Source organism: Sturnira hondurensis, unplaced genomic scaffold (assembly GCF_014824575.4).
Source record: "Sturnira hondurensis isolate 20B ecotype Veracruz unplaced genomic scaffold, ASM1482457v3 Scaffold0009719, whole genome shotgun sequence".
Lineage (NCBI taxonomy): Eukaryota > Metazoa > Chordata > Mammalia > Chiroptera > Phyllostomidae > Sturnira > Sturnira hondurensis.
This window is the reverse complement of record NW_028082350.1, coordinates 5,306,789-5,323,724: the sequence shown is the minus strand read 5'-3', so window position 1 is coordinate 5,323,724 and position 16,936 is coordinate 5,306,789.

The following is a 16,936-nucleotide window of genomic DNA, read 5'->3' as shown; positions in this document are numbered from 1 at the left end:
AAAACTAGCATTCCAGGGATCTCATGCCTTTGCAATTAGCCTTAAAAGTATTTAGACGACTTTTTAATAAATGTCAATTATGGTTTACACTCTTATTAAGTTGCATTTCTTTCAGCATATGGGTTAGACAATCATATACTTTTCCATTTTTGCCCATATCTTCATACTAGATCGATGTGATGAGCAATACTACTGTTACAAATCATTATATTATTTATTTAAATAGTGGAAGAAAAATCAAGAAAAAAATGACATGGAGAAATAGAATTCAGAAGAGTAGATTGTTCTCATGAAACTAAACATATTTTAGCAAATTTTCTTGTTTTTATCCAAAGTAATTGAAAACACATGCCCAGACAATAATCTGCCTGTGAATTCCTAAGCATCTTTATTCACAATTATCCAAACTTGGAAGCAAGAAAGATGTCCTTCAGTAGGCGAATGGGTAAATAAATGTAAACATGTTATAGAGGGCTGAAAAAGAAATGATCTATCCAGCCATAAAAAGACATGGACAAATCTTCATATTGCTAAGTGAAAGAAGCCATTCTGGAAATGGTATGTAATGTATAATTCCAACTACATGACCTTCTGGAAAAGGCAAAACTATAAAGACAGTAAAAAAGATTAATGGTAGCCAGGAATTGGGAGAAGGTAGGGAAGTATAGACAGAATATAGAGGCCCCTTAACTCAGTGGAACTGCTCTGCGTTACACTCTTAGTGGCAAATACACGTCATTGTACATTTGTCCAAACTCCAGACTATATAATATCAAGAATGAGCCCTGGTGCAAACTATGGACCTAAGGTTGTGATGATGTATCAGTGTGGACTCATCAATTGTAACAAACATATCACTGTATTGGGGAATGTGGAAAATGGAAGATGTTATGTATGTGTGGACATAGGATACGTGAAGTAGCTCTGAAACTTCCTCTCAATTTTGCTATTAAGATAAAAACATGTCTCCCTGAGCAAGAGGAACAAAAGAAAAAATCAATAAATGACACTGCATCAAACTAATTTTCTTTGCACAGCAAAGGAGACCACCAACAAAATGAAAAAGTTACCCACTGAGTGGGATACTATATTCACCAATGATACATCTGCTAAAGGCTTAATATCCAAAGTTTATAAAGAACTTATATAACTCAGCATTAAAAAACAAAAATGTCCAGTTATAAGTAGGCAAATAACTCGAATAGACACTTTTCCAAGGAGGACATGCAGATGGCCCATAGACAGGCAAAGATCCTCAGCATCACTCAGCAACAGAGAAATGCAAACCAAAACCACGATGGTATATCGCCTTGTATCTGTCAGAGTGGCTGTCACCAATAAATGGACAAACAAGTGTTGGTGAGAATGTGGAGAAAAGGAAACCCATATGCAGTGTTTGTGGGAATGCAAACTGATATAATTACTGTGGAAAACAGTATGTAGTTTTCTCAATAAGCTTAAAAATGTAACTGCTTTATGACCTAGTGATTCCACTTCTGGGAATATAGCTGAAGAAACTCAAACCACTAATACCAAAGAATATATGCACCCCAATGTTCATTGTCTCATTATTTTAAATAACCCCAATTTGGCTGCAGCCCCAGTACCCATGAGTAGATAGTAGATAAAAAAGAGTGGTGTGTTTACATAATGGAATACGGCTCAGACATACGAAAGAAGGAAATCTTACCTTTTGTGATAGCATGGATAGACCCGGAGATTATTATGTTAAGAGAAATAAGCCAGTAATAGAGAAACAAATTGTGGGGTCCATACATGGCTCTCCCAACACTTGCGATGAGGGCTGGCCAGGGGTCCCCTGTTCAGAAGGGATGTGCATTGTTTTGGGAACGGATTGTAATTCCCTCCTTGTCTCCTTTTGGGAGCGGTTTCTTGTCCTGTGACTGCCTTTCACCTTCTCCTTCTGCACATACACACTGATGTGCAGTAGCTCTGGGCCACACACAGGTTTGTGCCGTCTGGGGCTGCTGCTGCCTTTGTCTGGGACCCCTTAAAATGAGCCTCAGACTGCAGGAGGCGGAGCCTCTCTCACACCGACTCACAGCCGCCAGTGCGCTGCCTGGAATGTGAGTAAGAAACAGCGTGTCCACACCAGCTAGTCCTCCCGGTTGTTTTCATTTTTCAGAATATCATGAACACTTAAGCAGCTCCCTGGTTTGGGGCTCCTGTGCCACACAAGCTCCATATGATTTAACTTCTATGTGAAATTTAATGAACAAAATAAACTGACAAACAAAATAGAAATGGACTCATGTATACAGAGACCAGACTGGCAGCTTTCAGGGGGTATTGGGGTCTGGGTGAAAAAGTAAAGGGATTAAGCAAAATAAAAAAAGACAAGCTCATAGACGGAGACATCAGTTTGGTGATTGCCGGGGGGAAAGAGGGATGAGGGGAGAAAGGGTGAAGTGACATTAAACAGTGATGGAAGAAGACCTGACCTTGGGTTGTAAACACACAATACAATATACAGATGATTTTTATAGAATTGTATACCTGAAGCCTATATAATTTAAATAACCCGTGTCCCCCCAATACATTCCATAAAATTTTTACAAAATGCCATTAAAAAGTATATTGGAAATCAAGACTGGATTTTGTCGTAGAAGAAGTCTACTTAGAGAGAAATTCTACAAAAAATATACAGAGAGAGTCAAAGAATGAGAACAAAGAACTTAATTTGTTCTTTAGATGTGGATAAGCTTAAACAAACAGAAAATGTGAAATCAGCAATGCAAAAAATCACAATTTGTGTTGATGGTGCCCAAATGGAGGCTGCTTAACATGACGACGGTGAAGAGAATTGGGACAGAAACTTGATGACAGCCTGTAGAGGGAGATTTGCAATGTCTGTGTGTTTCAGTGCAGGCGAGAAGTGTAAAATGATTATGGCTTTGAGTAAAGCCGTAATAGCTTATTTCCTCCCCTCTCTAATTGAGAGCATTTACAAAGATCCGGTAACTAAATAGGTTAAGTTAAACTGAAGGCTAATGCAACAAGGCCCACTTACATTATAAATTGCGTACCTGTTTGATCTTCATTGTTCAATGGCTACTTGTAGTCATTATGCAGTCTTAAAATCTAGGTATATGGACATCAAGTTGCTATCTATAGGAAACCCTTAATTTCTTGAGTAAATGGTCTAAACATTTTAGTATAAATTTGTTTTCCTGGATTATTTGATAAACCATCCGAGTGAAAGCTACTTGGTTTGAAATACAAAATGTATATTAAAAACCAACTAGTAAGTGAAGAAAACCCAATAGGTTGATTAAACTTAACTAGAAGCTATGTTTAAAATACCCAAGAATGTAAAAACTGCTTCTTCGCTAAATTAACTTAGTTGTCAAATCAATTACTGATGTAAATAAAAATAAATTTGTTTATGTTATATGGTCATTGCTTTATGTTTTAGCACTATAAATTACAGTAAAATACTAAATGAAGTCCAAGAGACAGTCTAGCACACTTTTTTTTTAAAGACATGCCTATCTTGAAGTAGCACAGATGGAGAGGACACCAAGCCTGGTTTAATTCATCATAACCCCTTCACTCTTCTGATGTCCATGGTTCTGGGAGAAAGGCAACTCATTCTCAGAGTAATGAAAGAATATAAGCATTTTCAGTTGAGAGAATTCAATTTTCCTGGAATGCTCCAAAGTAGTATAACCTTAAATGGCTGAGGGTCCTTTTGGATGAGTAATTTGCTAAATATCATTCTTCAAGTACCCTTTTGGTTGTCATTTTGAGAACTTAGTTTTTGGAGCATTTTTCAAAATGTCCTCTTATTTTCAAATTGCAGCTGAAATAACATTTTCAAGCACAGCATCAACAGTTTTGTTGTTCGTTACACATTACACTGCATTCTTCCAGGAATTAGATTTTATTCTTGAACACGAAGGAAAGAGAAACCAATTTTAACTTTTTGTACTCCCGCATGTATCTTTTACCCAAGAAATGAATTTCAATATACTTGTGTGGAAGTATGGGTTTTAATTATTTTCTCAGGGACTGACAATTCCAATTTCCCAGATGATAAGTTAAATGTGTAATGCTTGATTATATATCACATTTCATTATGTGCAACTGGATAATACCCGTGTGAAAGTAATTCCCTGGAAATAGAACATTAAAGTACCATTCTGTACTCTGCTGGTTTAGGGCACTGGGTGATACCTCAGTATCCAGAAATAGTTAAAAAATTAAAAAAGGCAATTTTCTTTCCTTAAATATTTTAATAACACTAAATTCTTTATAGTTTGCAAAGCAATATACAAATGTGATTATTTTGTGTTCGTAATAAACCTGAGAGATACCTAGTACTGTCTTCATATTACAAATGAAGATATTATAGCTCAAAAAAAATTTCTGTTATTAACATATCGATTGTTAAGAAACAGGGCTGGAAATTTCACAGAAACCTACTGACAGTAAGCCTTGGCAGGCTTCCATAATACAGCTTCCTCTGGTTCTGTGTGTATGGGGACATTTAAATCCTCTGCTGAGGGAAAGGCACTTTACTATGAAATACTAAACTTGTGCTTTTAGTGCATCATTTGGGAAATGCAAAGCACAAATACTCTGAATTGTTCTAATTTACCTTTTAACATGAGATACTGATTGAAAGAAAATAAAATACCCACGGCCAAATAGGGTACAACTTCCATTTTTCTTCGTCCAGGGCTTCTGAAAAGTAGGATTGTGGGTGAGCAGAGCAAGAATTTCTCTAGCGCCACAGCAGACGTCTTCTTTCTAGTGACACCCGAGAGTGGGTGGTGAGGGCTTCAGATCAGCAAATTGGGTTCTTGTGAACAGGCAAAGAATGTATAATGGCTGGATTTACTTTTTTCATTTTTTTGTCCTTAGATTGGCCATCATACTGCCTTTCAGAATTAAATTCCTGTCTCTCTTCAAAAAAAAAAAGAAAAGAAAAAAGAAAAAGCAATACTAGATGAACCTGGACTACAGATAACCTCTATAAAAGATCATTTCTTTAACTCTTGGGTTTTTGGGGGGAGAACTCCAAATGTTTAATCAGATAATTGTTAAATTGTGTTTTCTTTTTTTTCCTGAGGATCAGATAAAATTAAATTATGGTTTGGGTTATTATTAAATGCACTTGACAGAGCCTAAGAAAATATTGTTTCTCTTGGATTCTGCTTAGAGGAAAACACACGTGAGATTATAAAACAGGATATCTCTGAAGTCTGGAATAGTTCATCTTTGCAGAAAAGTAATTCAATATATAAGCCAAATATCCCACGTAGGTTCAGTTTTCATTGTGTGGGAACAGGACACATAACAGAACAATAATTACCTTTAAGACCATGTGACTTTTAAGCAAATAAAACATATGTTTCAAATAAACTTCATATCCTAGAGTCCCAGTGATATTTCAAGTTTGTAGAATTTTTAGTTACCATCTTCTTGTCAGAAAAACCGAGCACCCTCATTCGGTCCTTGCTTGCTTGTTTACTGCATACTAGGTATGTAAATACGCACAAGTAACTCACACATTCTGTATGCTGTTTTCCCCTTTTGAAAAATATGAAACATGAACCTAAATTATAGAGTTAATTTGATGATGGAGTATATTAAATTAATTTTTGACTATTTCTGGTCTTTTTGTGGAGGAGATAGACGAACATTAAAAGATGAACATTGTAAAAAAGTAAAAAGATGCATTTGCATGCTATATATATATATATATCTATATCTTATTCATTTTACCTCCTTTTGTCTTCTAGGATGGTGGAGCATTTTCCTTAATTTTAAGACTAGCTCAGAGAGTTTCAAAACAGTGGATGAGACAGGAAGGGATTGGATACCAGGAAACAAAACTGACCTCTCATCTCCAGTCTGATGCTTCTTAAACTGACACATCTCAGCTTGTCTGGATTCCTGTAACAGAGAAGTATGCTGCAAGGGGTTTTGTGAGCATACAACCTGTCACTGGAGAGTCTGATCAAGGCACACACAGCATCTTCTTTTGTCTGGAAAAGCCTCAAGGTGTTAGAGCAGCCTCACTGAACTCACCTGCGGTGGCAGAGCAAAGGGACCATGTTGCAAGGAAGATGCAAGACTGGGTTTCTGTGCTCTAGAGAGGAAGCAAAGGCTATGTTTCCAGTAGTTAAGTTGAAAAGGCGACATGTTTACAAAGAAATGGCAGTGTTGGAGGTCTCCATAACAGCACTTTGGCCTTCAAAAAGCCACCGTGTTCCCCACAAAAGAATAAAAGGAACATTTGAGTATATTTCCCATGCGGGGGACATCAACCGTAGATGACACCAGTCAGGACATATTTTCATTGCCAATCTGTTTCACCTCCCTCCCCATTTCCTGTGCAGGAGAGCTGGAGGCAGCACAGTGCAGTGGGGAGAAGCAGGGAAAGGACAAGAAGTGGTAGCGCACTATTTTTCTGCTGCTCTGCTGAATTCTCAGGACAGACAGACTGGAGCCAGAGAAGGGGACTTGCTTAAATTGGATAACTGTCATAAGTTTGAGAGTAACCTTAGCTGAAATTTTATTTTAATATTCAAAATGAGTTTTCTAAGATGTGAAAGTAACCAAGTATGCTTTTCTTACCACATAGCTCAGTTGGTTGGAGCATTGTCCGAATGGGCCAAGATTGCAGATTGACCCTGTCCGGGGCAGGTGCAAGAATCACCCGTGAATGCATAAACTGGTGAAACAAAAAGATGATCTCTCCCTCTCCCCACCATCTCTAAAATCAATAAATTAAACAAATAAAGAGAAGCAGGATTTGACACCAAATATACAACTATCCAGTGGCAAGAAGGCAAGGTCTGACAAAGATTATTTAACGTGAGAAGTGAGAAAGGAATTCTTTTCTTACCAATACACAGCACATCATGGAGTTCAGCTGTGTAAAAATATTAGTACTTGTCTTGCCAGTTATATCCTCAGAATACAACAAACCTGTCCGTTTATCCCCATCTTTATTGATATCACCTTAGTTAAAGCCCCCGACTTGTCTCACCGTAATAATCACAGCACTGTCTTCTTCTGACTTGCTGCTCCTATTGTTTCTCCTGTTCTCGTCATTCTCCATAGGACAGAAAACACGATTTTCTCAGAACATAATTTAGGTCCTATTAAACTTCCTTGCTTAAACATTCTAATGGCGTTTCATTGCATTATTTCAACATCTAAATGCCTTCCCTTGTCCGATGCCGTCACTCTGCCGCCTATTTTCCCAGCTTCTTGCTGAGCTGTCTCCCCTTCCTCTACTCTGTTGAAGACTCCTGTTGTCAGTTTCTGGCTGGTGACATGCTTTTTTCCGCACACCGTGACAGCAAGACCTTCGCCTTCCTCAGCCTCTTCAGATAGCCAAGTCAACTCAGCTACTTCTCTTTTTCCAAGATTTTAAAAATTTTCAATTAGAGTTGACATTTAATATTATTTTAGATGCCAGGTGTATAGCATAGTAGTTAGACATTTCTATACTTTACAAAGCGATCCCTCCAATAAGTCTAGGACCTACCTGGCAACATGCGAAGACATTATATTATTGACTTTATTCCCTATGCTGCACTTTACATCCCTGTGCCCATTTTTAACTACCAATCTGTACTTCTTAATCCCTTCACCCTTTTCACCCAGTTTTCAAACCCCCTCCCATTTGGCAATCATCAGTCTGCTCTCCGTACCTATGAGTCTGTTTCTGTTTTGTCTGTTTGTTTACCGTCTTCTTTGAAGATTTTTTTGACCTCCCTACCTAAGTAGAGTTTTCTGGGCATTTTTCCATCTTGACTGATTTTCTCCTTAATGACATTAATTTACAACTCACTACAGTGTTTACTAAAGCACTATGGATAGGTTTAAATTTCAGTGTTGATTTTTTCTCTTAAAACCCCCACATCTCAAACAATATTTGAACATGGTAGGTGTCCATATGTTGGTGAAATAAATGATCATATTCTTATTTGTGAAAATGATAAAAAAGGTTACTACTTAGTATTTCTGTCATTATGAACTTCAGGGTTTTTCCTTTAAATATAACCCCAGTTTAAAATCCTGCTTTGTATGAAACTGGACACATTTCATGAGTCTAAGCTATATTTCTCACCTATAAAAGGGAACTTAATAATACTTGACCAAGAAATTACTACATGTGTTAAATCAAATAAAATAATGATAGGCCTCGGGGCTTGCAGTCCATGTGGTGTTCTGAGAGGATGTTTAAGACTTCTATCCCATCTCCAAACATACCAAAGAAGACTGCCTATCTAAAAGACATGCAGATTGCATGTCTGTGGTGTAATCCCAAGTTAGGAGTAAAAAGAGGATTAAAGCAGAGCTGTGAGTGGGGGTTAAGGCTAAACATTTCAGGGAGTATCAAAAGGTGACGAGCACGGAAGTCTCAGGCAGGAAGGGGGCCTCGGCCTAGAGCCCCGCATTCAGCCGCAGGGACCGAAACCGCCCAGCTTGCATTAGGTCATCATTGAGGAAATGCTGGCTCCTCTTTGAAATGAAACTACAGGTTTTTTACCCTAATGTCTCCGATATGTAGGAAGGAAGCAGAGGGCTTATAAAACACAAAGGAGTTGTAGAAATTTCAGGTCAAAAATAAATTTTAAAAAGTGGTCTGGATTTAGGCAACCCATACAGACCCCGAAGCATAAATAAAATACATTACAGGGAGTTTTTTTCACTCTAAGGCTCTCGGAGATAGCAGAAAACAACTTCTATGGCATGCATTAAATAATTAATTAAGATCTAGAGATAATAGGATACTATAAAAGAGATTTAAAAATAAACATGTTTAAAATGTTCAAAGTGAAAAATGGACTAGGAACTGTGAGGAAAATAAAGATACCATATAACAGATTAGATGTATAAAATTTCTAAAAGGAAAAAATATATCTATAGAGAAAATGTAGTCTTTAAATTGAACAACAGAGCTAACAAATAAACAAATCAAACTAATGATGAAACATCACCTAGGCGAAAAATGAATACATTGGAATTAAGATGGATAAACTGAAGAAATAAAAGCAAGTCTTGAAACTAAGACTTGACAACATAGATAATTATATTGAATGTTTTAATCTACTTGTATGGAATATCCATGGTCTATGAAAGCAATTTAGATTAGCTCTAAAATGTTTTTCTCCTATGATTTATTTTTACTGAATTATGCCCCTCACTTCAAAACCTGTACATCTATCAAACATGTGTATTGCTGCTGTGGACACTAAGATTGTTGGGTCATAGAGAAAATTGGCCTAATCACCTTGAAGTCTCCCCTGGAGACTTTTCAGAGATATCAATGTCATACTGAGAAGGCACTGAAAGTATCTGCTCTGAATGGATGCACCAACTACAGAAATAGAAGCAGGGAGCATGTAACTCAAAGGAGCATCTGTCTGGAGTGAGGTCTGACAAACCCTAGCACCCCACAGCACATTCTATGGGAGGGTGGCCTTATTAAAGTAAGAGTCCCATAGGAAGATATATAATTGTATGGATAGAACCTTTATATGAGACCGAGTTTCTATGGACATTTCATTTTTAGTGTTTCAGATAAACAGTAAGGAATGTACTTATGTTGACAAAAAGAGGTAGTAAAACAAAGAAGATATGATGTAAAATCAAGATACGATGAGCAATGGCACAGAGTCTGAATTAGAGTGGACAGTGTTCTCCACTTAGTACTGGAAGAAAATTGGGAACTTAAACTACAAAAATGGGATGTATTGTAGAAACGTCATTTAGACACAGAAATGGGGAGTAGAACTTTGAAGAGAAATCTAGGAAGTAGAGATAAAAATTAAAGATTAACCAGCTCTGACTGGTGTGGCTCTGACTGTTGTTTGGGCATTGTCCTACAAAACAAAAGGCCCAGATTGGTTAGATTCCTCATCAGGGCACATGCCTGGATTGTGGGCTTGGTCCCCAGTCAGGGCACATACAAGAGGCAACTGATCAAGATTTCTCTCCCTTTCTTTCGACCTACCTCCTCTCTTTCTAAAAATAAATGAACAAAATATTTTTTTAAAAAATTAAGGATTGACCATAGAACATAATGTAAGAAAAATTAGACAGCCAAGGAAATCTAGAGGTTATAAAAATGAAGGTAAAAATGTGAAGAAAAGAGAGTTAAATACCTGAATATACGATGAATTAAAAGAGGCAAGGTATTCAAAGTTTGAGGGTTATTGTCAAACGCTGAGGTGTTGTAAGAATGAGGAATGAAAGAGCCTGAAAGGAGCTTATGAGACCATATTCACAGAAAAGGATATTATTGATTTACTCATTAGATGACCATTATTGACACATGCAGAGTACTATTTGGAGGGATAGTGCATTTTTTAAAGTAACTTTGTAACTTTTTAAAGTTACAGTTGCTGTGCCAGTTGTTACCCCAGATGCACTGGGGGCCTCTTCCTGGAAATATTGCTGCCACCAGCTGTTGGTGAGACTAGAAATCGTAGGGGTTTTTTTGTTTATTTGTTTATGCCATTGTATCTGGGGATTTGCTACTACAGACTAAACTTCAGTAAAAAAAAAAGGGACATTAATATCTCAGGTGGGTGGCGGTGACAAACATGGATATGTGGCATTGGATTAGTGGTCTGGAAGTCGGGCCCCATAAATTGTTAAAAGGTGGTGACCCTTCTTTGCGTCATCAGGGCCGCTCCACTGTTGTCTTGGCTCATCCCTAAAGCAGGCCATGCGGCTATTGAGCCCGTAACTCTGTGGAAATGGCTGTCGAGAGCTGTAATGTGAATGCACACTGCCTGATTTTTGCTGCTTTATGCAAATTATTACAATAAAGAGAAAACCTCAGGCAAGTTCTGACTGACTTTCAAAACAAGATGAAAGTGAAAGTCCAGAAATACGGGGCTTTGCAGGGCTGGGAAATCCAACTTATTTTGTATTCCTCCAAAACAAGAAGATAAAAATGTCATCTAGAACATTTATCAAGGCTCCTGATTATAATTCTTCAGCTAAGAAAAGGTACCTTGATTTGGGGCAATCATAATATTATGAGTTTTGTCTTTCCACCCAGATAGCTTCAAGTTTCCTCCACTAAAATGAGTTAGGGAGGGATGGGTACACAGAAGAAAATCTTAAGTCGTATTTAAGGACGATGTTCATAAAAGATGAATTTCAAAACTCATTACTATGATTTTTTCTTTGTACACTGGTACAAAGGGGAAGAAAAGAGACCAAAAGCCTAATGAATTTTTGAAAGAGTAATTACAAAGAAATCAGAAAACTGCCTACAAAATATGACTGTTGGTCTCAAAAACAACTCCTAAGCTCCTAGAACTGCAACTGCAAGAAGTAATTTGTGGAACTACGCAATCTCGAAGGAGAAGGTACACTTTTTCTTCAGAGGTGGCCTCAGGAGATGATAGACACAATCAAGAACCTTCCAGAAGGCAAAGCCAAGTGTCACAGAAGACTGAAGACTAGAGGCTTCTCACAAATCAGAATGAGTCTAACTAATGAATCCCTTCAACTTTCAACAAAGCTGGGTTTTATCATTTCTGCCAGCATTTGAACATTTTAATGGACTGACTTCTTTCTGTTTTACGAATGAATTGTAAAATTGGGATTATTTTGTTCTGTCTGCACCATCATCTATTATTCCCACAAACAATTTGAGACAAAAGCAAAAGGGCTGCTCCCCTGGGCTGCACACGTTGGCAGCCCCAGCTCCTTCCCTCTGCAGCCTTGCCCCAGTGGTCAGGGTGAGACTGCACACCGACCGGGAGGCAGCTGTGGCCAGCGGCGGCCCCTACTCCACCTCTAGACCATGCTCCTGACACCTGGGACTAGGGAATGCCTTTCTAAATGGCATTTGGGTCCCAACTTTTTCACAGGGGTTTTACCCATTATCCTGCTGATTGTGGCTGTTTCCACTGGTGGCTTTAGCTTAAGCCCAAGAGCTAAGGGACAGCTGGTCAGGGGAGGTGTGAATGTAGTTGAACTTGCAGGCTGGAAGTGTCACACAGTGGACCATAAGACAGGGATCTGAAGAGAAGAAATAATCGTGGATAAGGATTAGGAGAATATTTCTCCTTGTTGCCACATTCTGAGGTGGAAAACAAGGAATTATTTTTTCATTATTCTTAAGATAATGAATTTGTCAAAGTAGGCAGAAAGTACTATATTTAATAATTCACTTGCTTGGTTTATATTTTTAATAAATATCTAGGTACATGTTATGTAAGCCTCTGTTTTTATTCTTGCTTCATCCCCTTGAATGCTGGGACACACCCGAATGTATGAGAAAAAAAAAATGCAGTCTTGAGCATAAAATGCAGATACTTTTTCTATTCATTTGTAATAAGCCACGTTATGGAAGTCACAAATTGACGTATAGCTTGGATCATCCATTAGCCTCAGATTCTGCATTTGGAACTGGACGTGGCCGTAGGAGAGAACCATGGGTTTTGCCCTGTGTGGAGAGAATGAGTTCAATATGTTGGAAGAAGAGTGTGCTCAGATATGTGCGTGGTGGCTCTCCGAAGGACGAATGGACTCTGGCATTCTGCTAGTTTTCCTTCAAAATCCAGTTTCTTCTTCTTTCTGGGCACATGGTTGCACAGCTGTGGACTAATTTTCTCATCCTCACATTTACAACCGTGTGCAACTCTGCGCGAGTTTTTAGCAATGAAATATGAACAAAAAATGGGGGCGAGGTGTTTCTTTAAAAGAAGATTTCTTACCCTGTTCTTCCTCTGCTTTACCATTTGCAGACTGAGATGGTGACGTGGCAGAAGTGTAACATCAGTCGTGCTGAAGAAGACATCTGTGGGAGTGACAGAGCGTGCAGTGGGGGAGAATTCCTGACGGAGAATATCACAGAACAAAGCTCTTTACCTCCTGGGCTCTGTGGGTGTTGACGTTGTTCTGTTGCATAAGATAACCCTCGATCTCATCTGATCTCTTGGGTTTTTGTTAGCAGATTAATGTTTGTCTGTGGGTTGATTGCTACTTTTTAAAACCGAGTAGGTAAGCAGAGTTGTCATGATAAAAAATCAACTTAGTTATCTTTAGAGTAAATGAGAGGCAGATGGACTGTGTGGAGATAACCAGTTTATAACATTGTCTTTTTGTCACATAATTTCTCACCTCCTTAGGAAATGAGACATTAATCAGAATTGTAAGAAGATATGTGTTTGCATAGTCATGATATCTTATTATAGATATATCCTCCAACTGTCAGACAAATATAATATAACTTAGATTATATAGAGTATATAATACAGGAGGAAGTGTATATATATATAGTATAGATTATAAATCATATAGTAAAAAGTATATAGAGTATGCAGTATAGAAAGTACTATATATTACTGTCCATACATTCACAAATATGTCATATATTCATATATTATTTTCCACACAGAGAGTATATATTTTCTGAAATTATTGGAAGATTGAATTTTAATAATTCAAAAAACAACAACTTTCAAGGTGTTGTAAAATTGGGTAGAAAATAGTTACTTATGTGAAAAGATCCAGAAATTCATCATCTGTCTGAATGTGTAAATGGATGTGACATTTACTAGGAGCTAATGAGATATACACTTGCTGTCTAACTTGTCAAACATTCTTTTTTTGGAAATCTTAAAAAAAGAAGCCTTCTAAATCTGAGTCTTTAAGGTGAAATCATGTTCTATCAGATCCCTGTCCTCTGATGGGATCTCGTACAAAATAGCAAGGTGACCAGTGTTGGGCAGATTTGATTTAGATCCCTGATCCTGTGAGTTACTGGCCGTCATCCTGTGAAGCTTACTTGATTTCTTGCAGCTGTGCGTGTGGTGACAACTCAGAAGTTCCTCACTTAGAACCAACTTCAGCTTTGGTCTCCGCCATTGCCAATGTTGTGACTGTTCTTTCCATTTTCTCTTCTTTACCCCCCATTTTCTCCAGTTTATTTTGTAATTCCTATCTCCTTTTACAATGCAAAAATCAACACCTCAATTATGAGCTCAGATTTAAACCACTGTATCTGCTAATGCCTAGTAGAGCAGTTTTGTGTGTCCCCCATACAACTGATTACAGTGAATAGCTGCTGCTTTCGACTCCATTTTGGATTGGTTCTTTTAAAGAAATATGCTGGCATTTTGGTGCACCTACAGAAAAGGATGCTCTTTACATTTTTAAAAACTGGTCTGTAAATTTTCACTTATTATTTCCACTTTTGGGAACTATTTTTCCCATTTATTAATCACATCTTTTTCACTCTTTTAGTCTTTAAGGTATTTTAAAAAATTTTTTTCATTAGTTATGTTATAAGTATTTTCTCCCTGATCGCAACTTACCCTTTAATTTTTTATGATGTATTTGATACATATTTTTATTTTAATGCAGTTGAATTTCTAGACCTTTTCTTTTAAAAATACTATTTTGTCTTGTTTAAGACAACAGGGAGGTGCAGATTGAATGTGGGAGGTGGGAGTGGGGAGGGCAGGAGAAAGTAATGGGGGGAAAGTGGGGACAACTGTAATTGAACATCAATAAAAAAGTTTATTTCCCAAAGGTATTATGTTTCCCTGAACATTCTTCTGAACATTTTTAAATGTTACCTGTCACTTTAACCTTGTAACTCACTGAGTTTTTGAACATTGGCTTTTACGTGAGGCAGAGTTCAAAAGTACCTCATAGGTTTTCTCCATCAAATAATCACATTTAAAAATCTTTTAATTTGTTTGATAGGTGACTTATATTTGTATTTCATAATTTTAAATTAAACCTATATGACTACACATTTGGTCAAAAAATTGTTGCATCGTGTGAATATTTTTTATTTGCCAACGTGCCATTTAGAATGTTGTTGTCCATATTTATATGTGACAGCTTCTGGTATTTCAATTTCATTTTAAACTCTAGTATTCCAGGATAAAATAGATTCAAGACTTTCACAGATTATGACTGCACAGCTCAGTGAATTCATACAGAGCAAACACAGTCATGTATGTTAGGTCAAGAAATAGTGAACGTCTCAGAAGCTTCCCTTGCGACTCCATGAAGTCACTACCTTCAAAGGTTTTTAGAATTCTGATTTGTAGCACCAAAGAGTAGTTTTGCATATTCAAAAATTTAAATAACAGAATAATACAGTAAATGATTTCTAGTTTCATTCCATTGCGATTGAAATGATTTAAGTCTTTTAAAATTTAGTAAGACTTGTTTTGTGGTCTAGAATCCAGAGAGTGTCCATACACACTTGAAAAGAATGTGTATTCTCCTGTTGCTGGGTGGAGATACACGAGCTCTGTCCTGAGAAAGTCCGCCCGTTGTTCACAGAATAGGAACGGTGACCACAATGCTATACTCATATAATAAAATTGCATAGAGCTATGGAAATGCACACACTCAGAGATGAGTGCTTTTATACCTGGTGCATTTGAGTAAATTCTGTGGGTTGTATCAATGTCAGTTTCCTGTATTTATATAAATACAATGTAAATATAAATATAAATATAAATGTAAATATAAATATAAATATTGTATTTATATTATGCAATATGTTGACAGTGGAGGGAGCTGGGTGATGAGCGCAAAGTAAATGTGTACATTTCTTGCAATGTACATGATAGATACAAAATTATTTCAAAATAAAACTTAAAAAATAAAAACAAACACACAATTTTAACACATTATTTTATTTGTTTTAACAGAATACACTGTAGAAATGAAATGTATAAAATTTTCTACATTTTAAAAATGATTAGCTCTCTCTGCCTAATGAGAATTTTATAAAAGTATTTGTTTTTTTTATAAAGTAAAAACAAAAATATAGTATTTTCTGTGTACTTTTCCCTTCAGGAAACAGCTTTGTTATGCTGTTCTTGGAGAAGTGGTCATAAAACAAAAGAAAAAAAAGATGAATTGGAAGTTTACGTCGAATAGATTATCAAATCATTTTATGCGTATATTCATAGTCAAGCCAGAGTGAATCACAGTGTAGTTCCTAATGGGCCTCATTCATTAAAACTCTTGTTCTTTGTGGGAAACACTATGCATGATTTATTAGTTACCAGACAGGTAGAAGCATTTATTATAGGGGGTTGACTCCTGAGGTCCCAAGGGTGCCACGTCACAAGGTGAGTCAGTAAGCTAGAGACCCAAGAGAACTAATGGTGTTTTTTTCAATCAAAAAGCCATTGGAAAGAGCCAAGATTTCAGTTTGAGTTCGAAAAAATAATGTCATGGTTTGCATATAGCCAGGCAGGAAAATTCCATATTACTCTAGAGATGGTCAACTTTTTTGTTACATTTGAGCTTTTGTCTGATTGGATGAGACATACTCATTAGGTAGGGTGGTATGCTTTATTCAATTTATTGATTTAAAATTAATCTCATGAAAAAAAACCACCTTCACAGAAACACCTATAATAATATTTGACCAAGTATTTGGACATCTTGTGGTCCAGGCATTCTGACACCTAACATTACCCATCAATCACAGAAGACCACAGACCACCAAAGCAATCTTGAGGGGAAAAAAGGCTGGAGACATCACACTACTTGATCTCAAAATATACTACAGAGCTCTAGTAGTCCAAACAAAGTGGTACTAGCCTACAGACAGACATGTAGAGGGTCAAGTCAAGGAACAAGTATAAATGACCCACAGATAAAGACATGGTGGGGGGAGGATTGAATGTGGGAGGTAGGGGGTGGGCAGGGCAGGGAAGAGTAATGGGAGAAAAATGGGGGCAACTATAATTGAACAACAATAAAAATATTTTAAAAAGAGAAATGGACATGTAGACCAATGAAACAGAATAGAGAGCCCAGAAACAAATCCATGTATTTAGGGTCAGTTAATTTTTATCAAAGGTGCCAAGAACATACAATAGGAAAAGATATGAGTAGTGCTGGGGAAATTGGTTATAAAAATGCATATGAATAAAATTGGAATCTT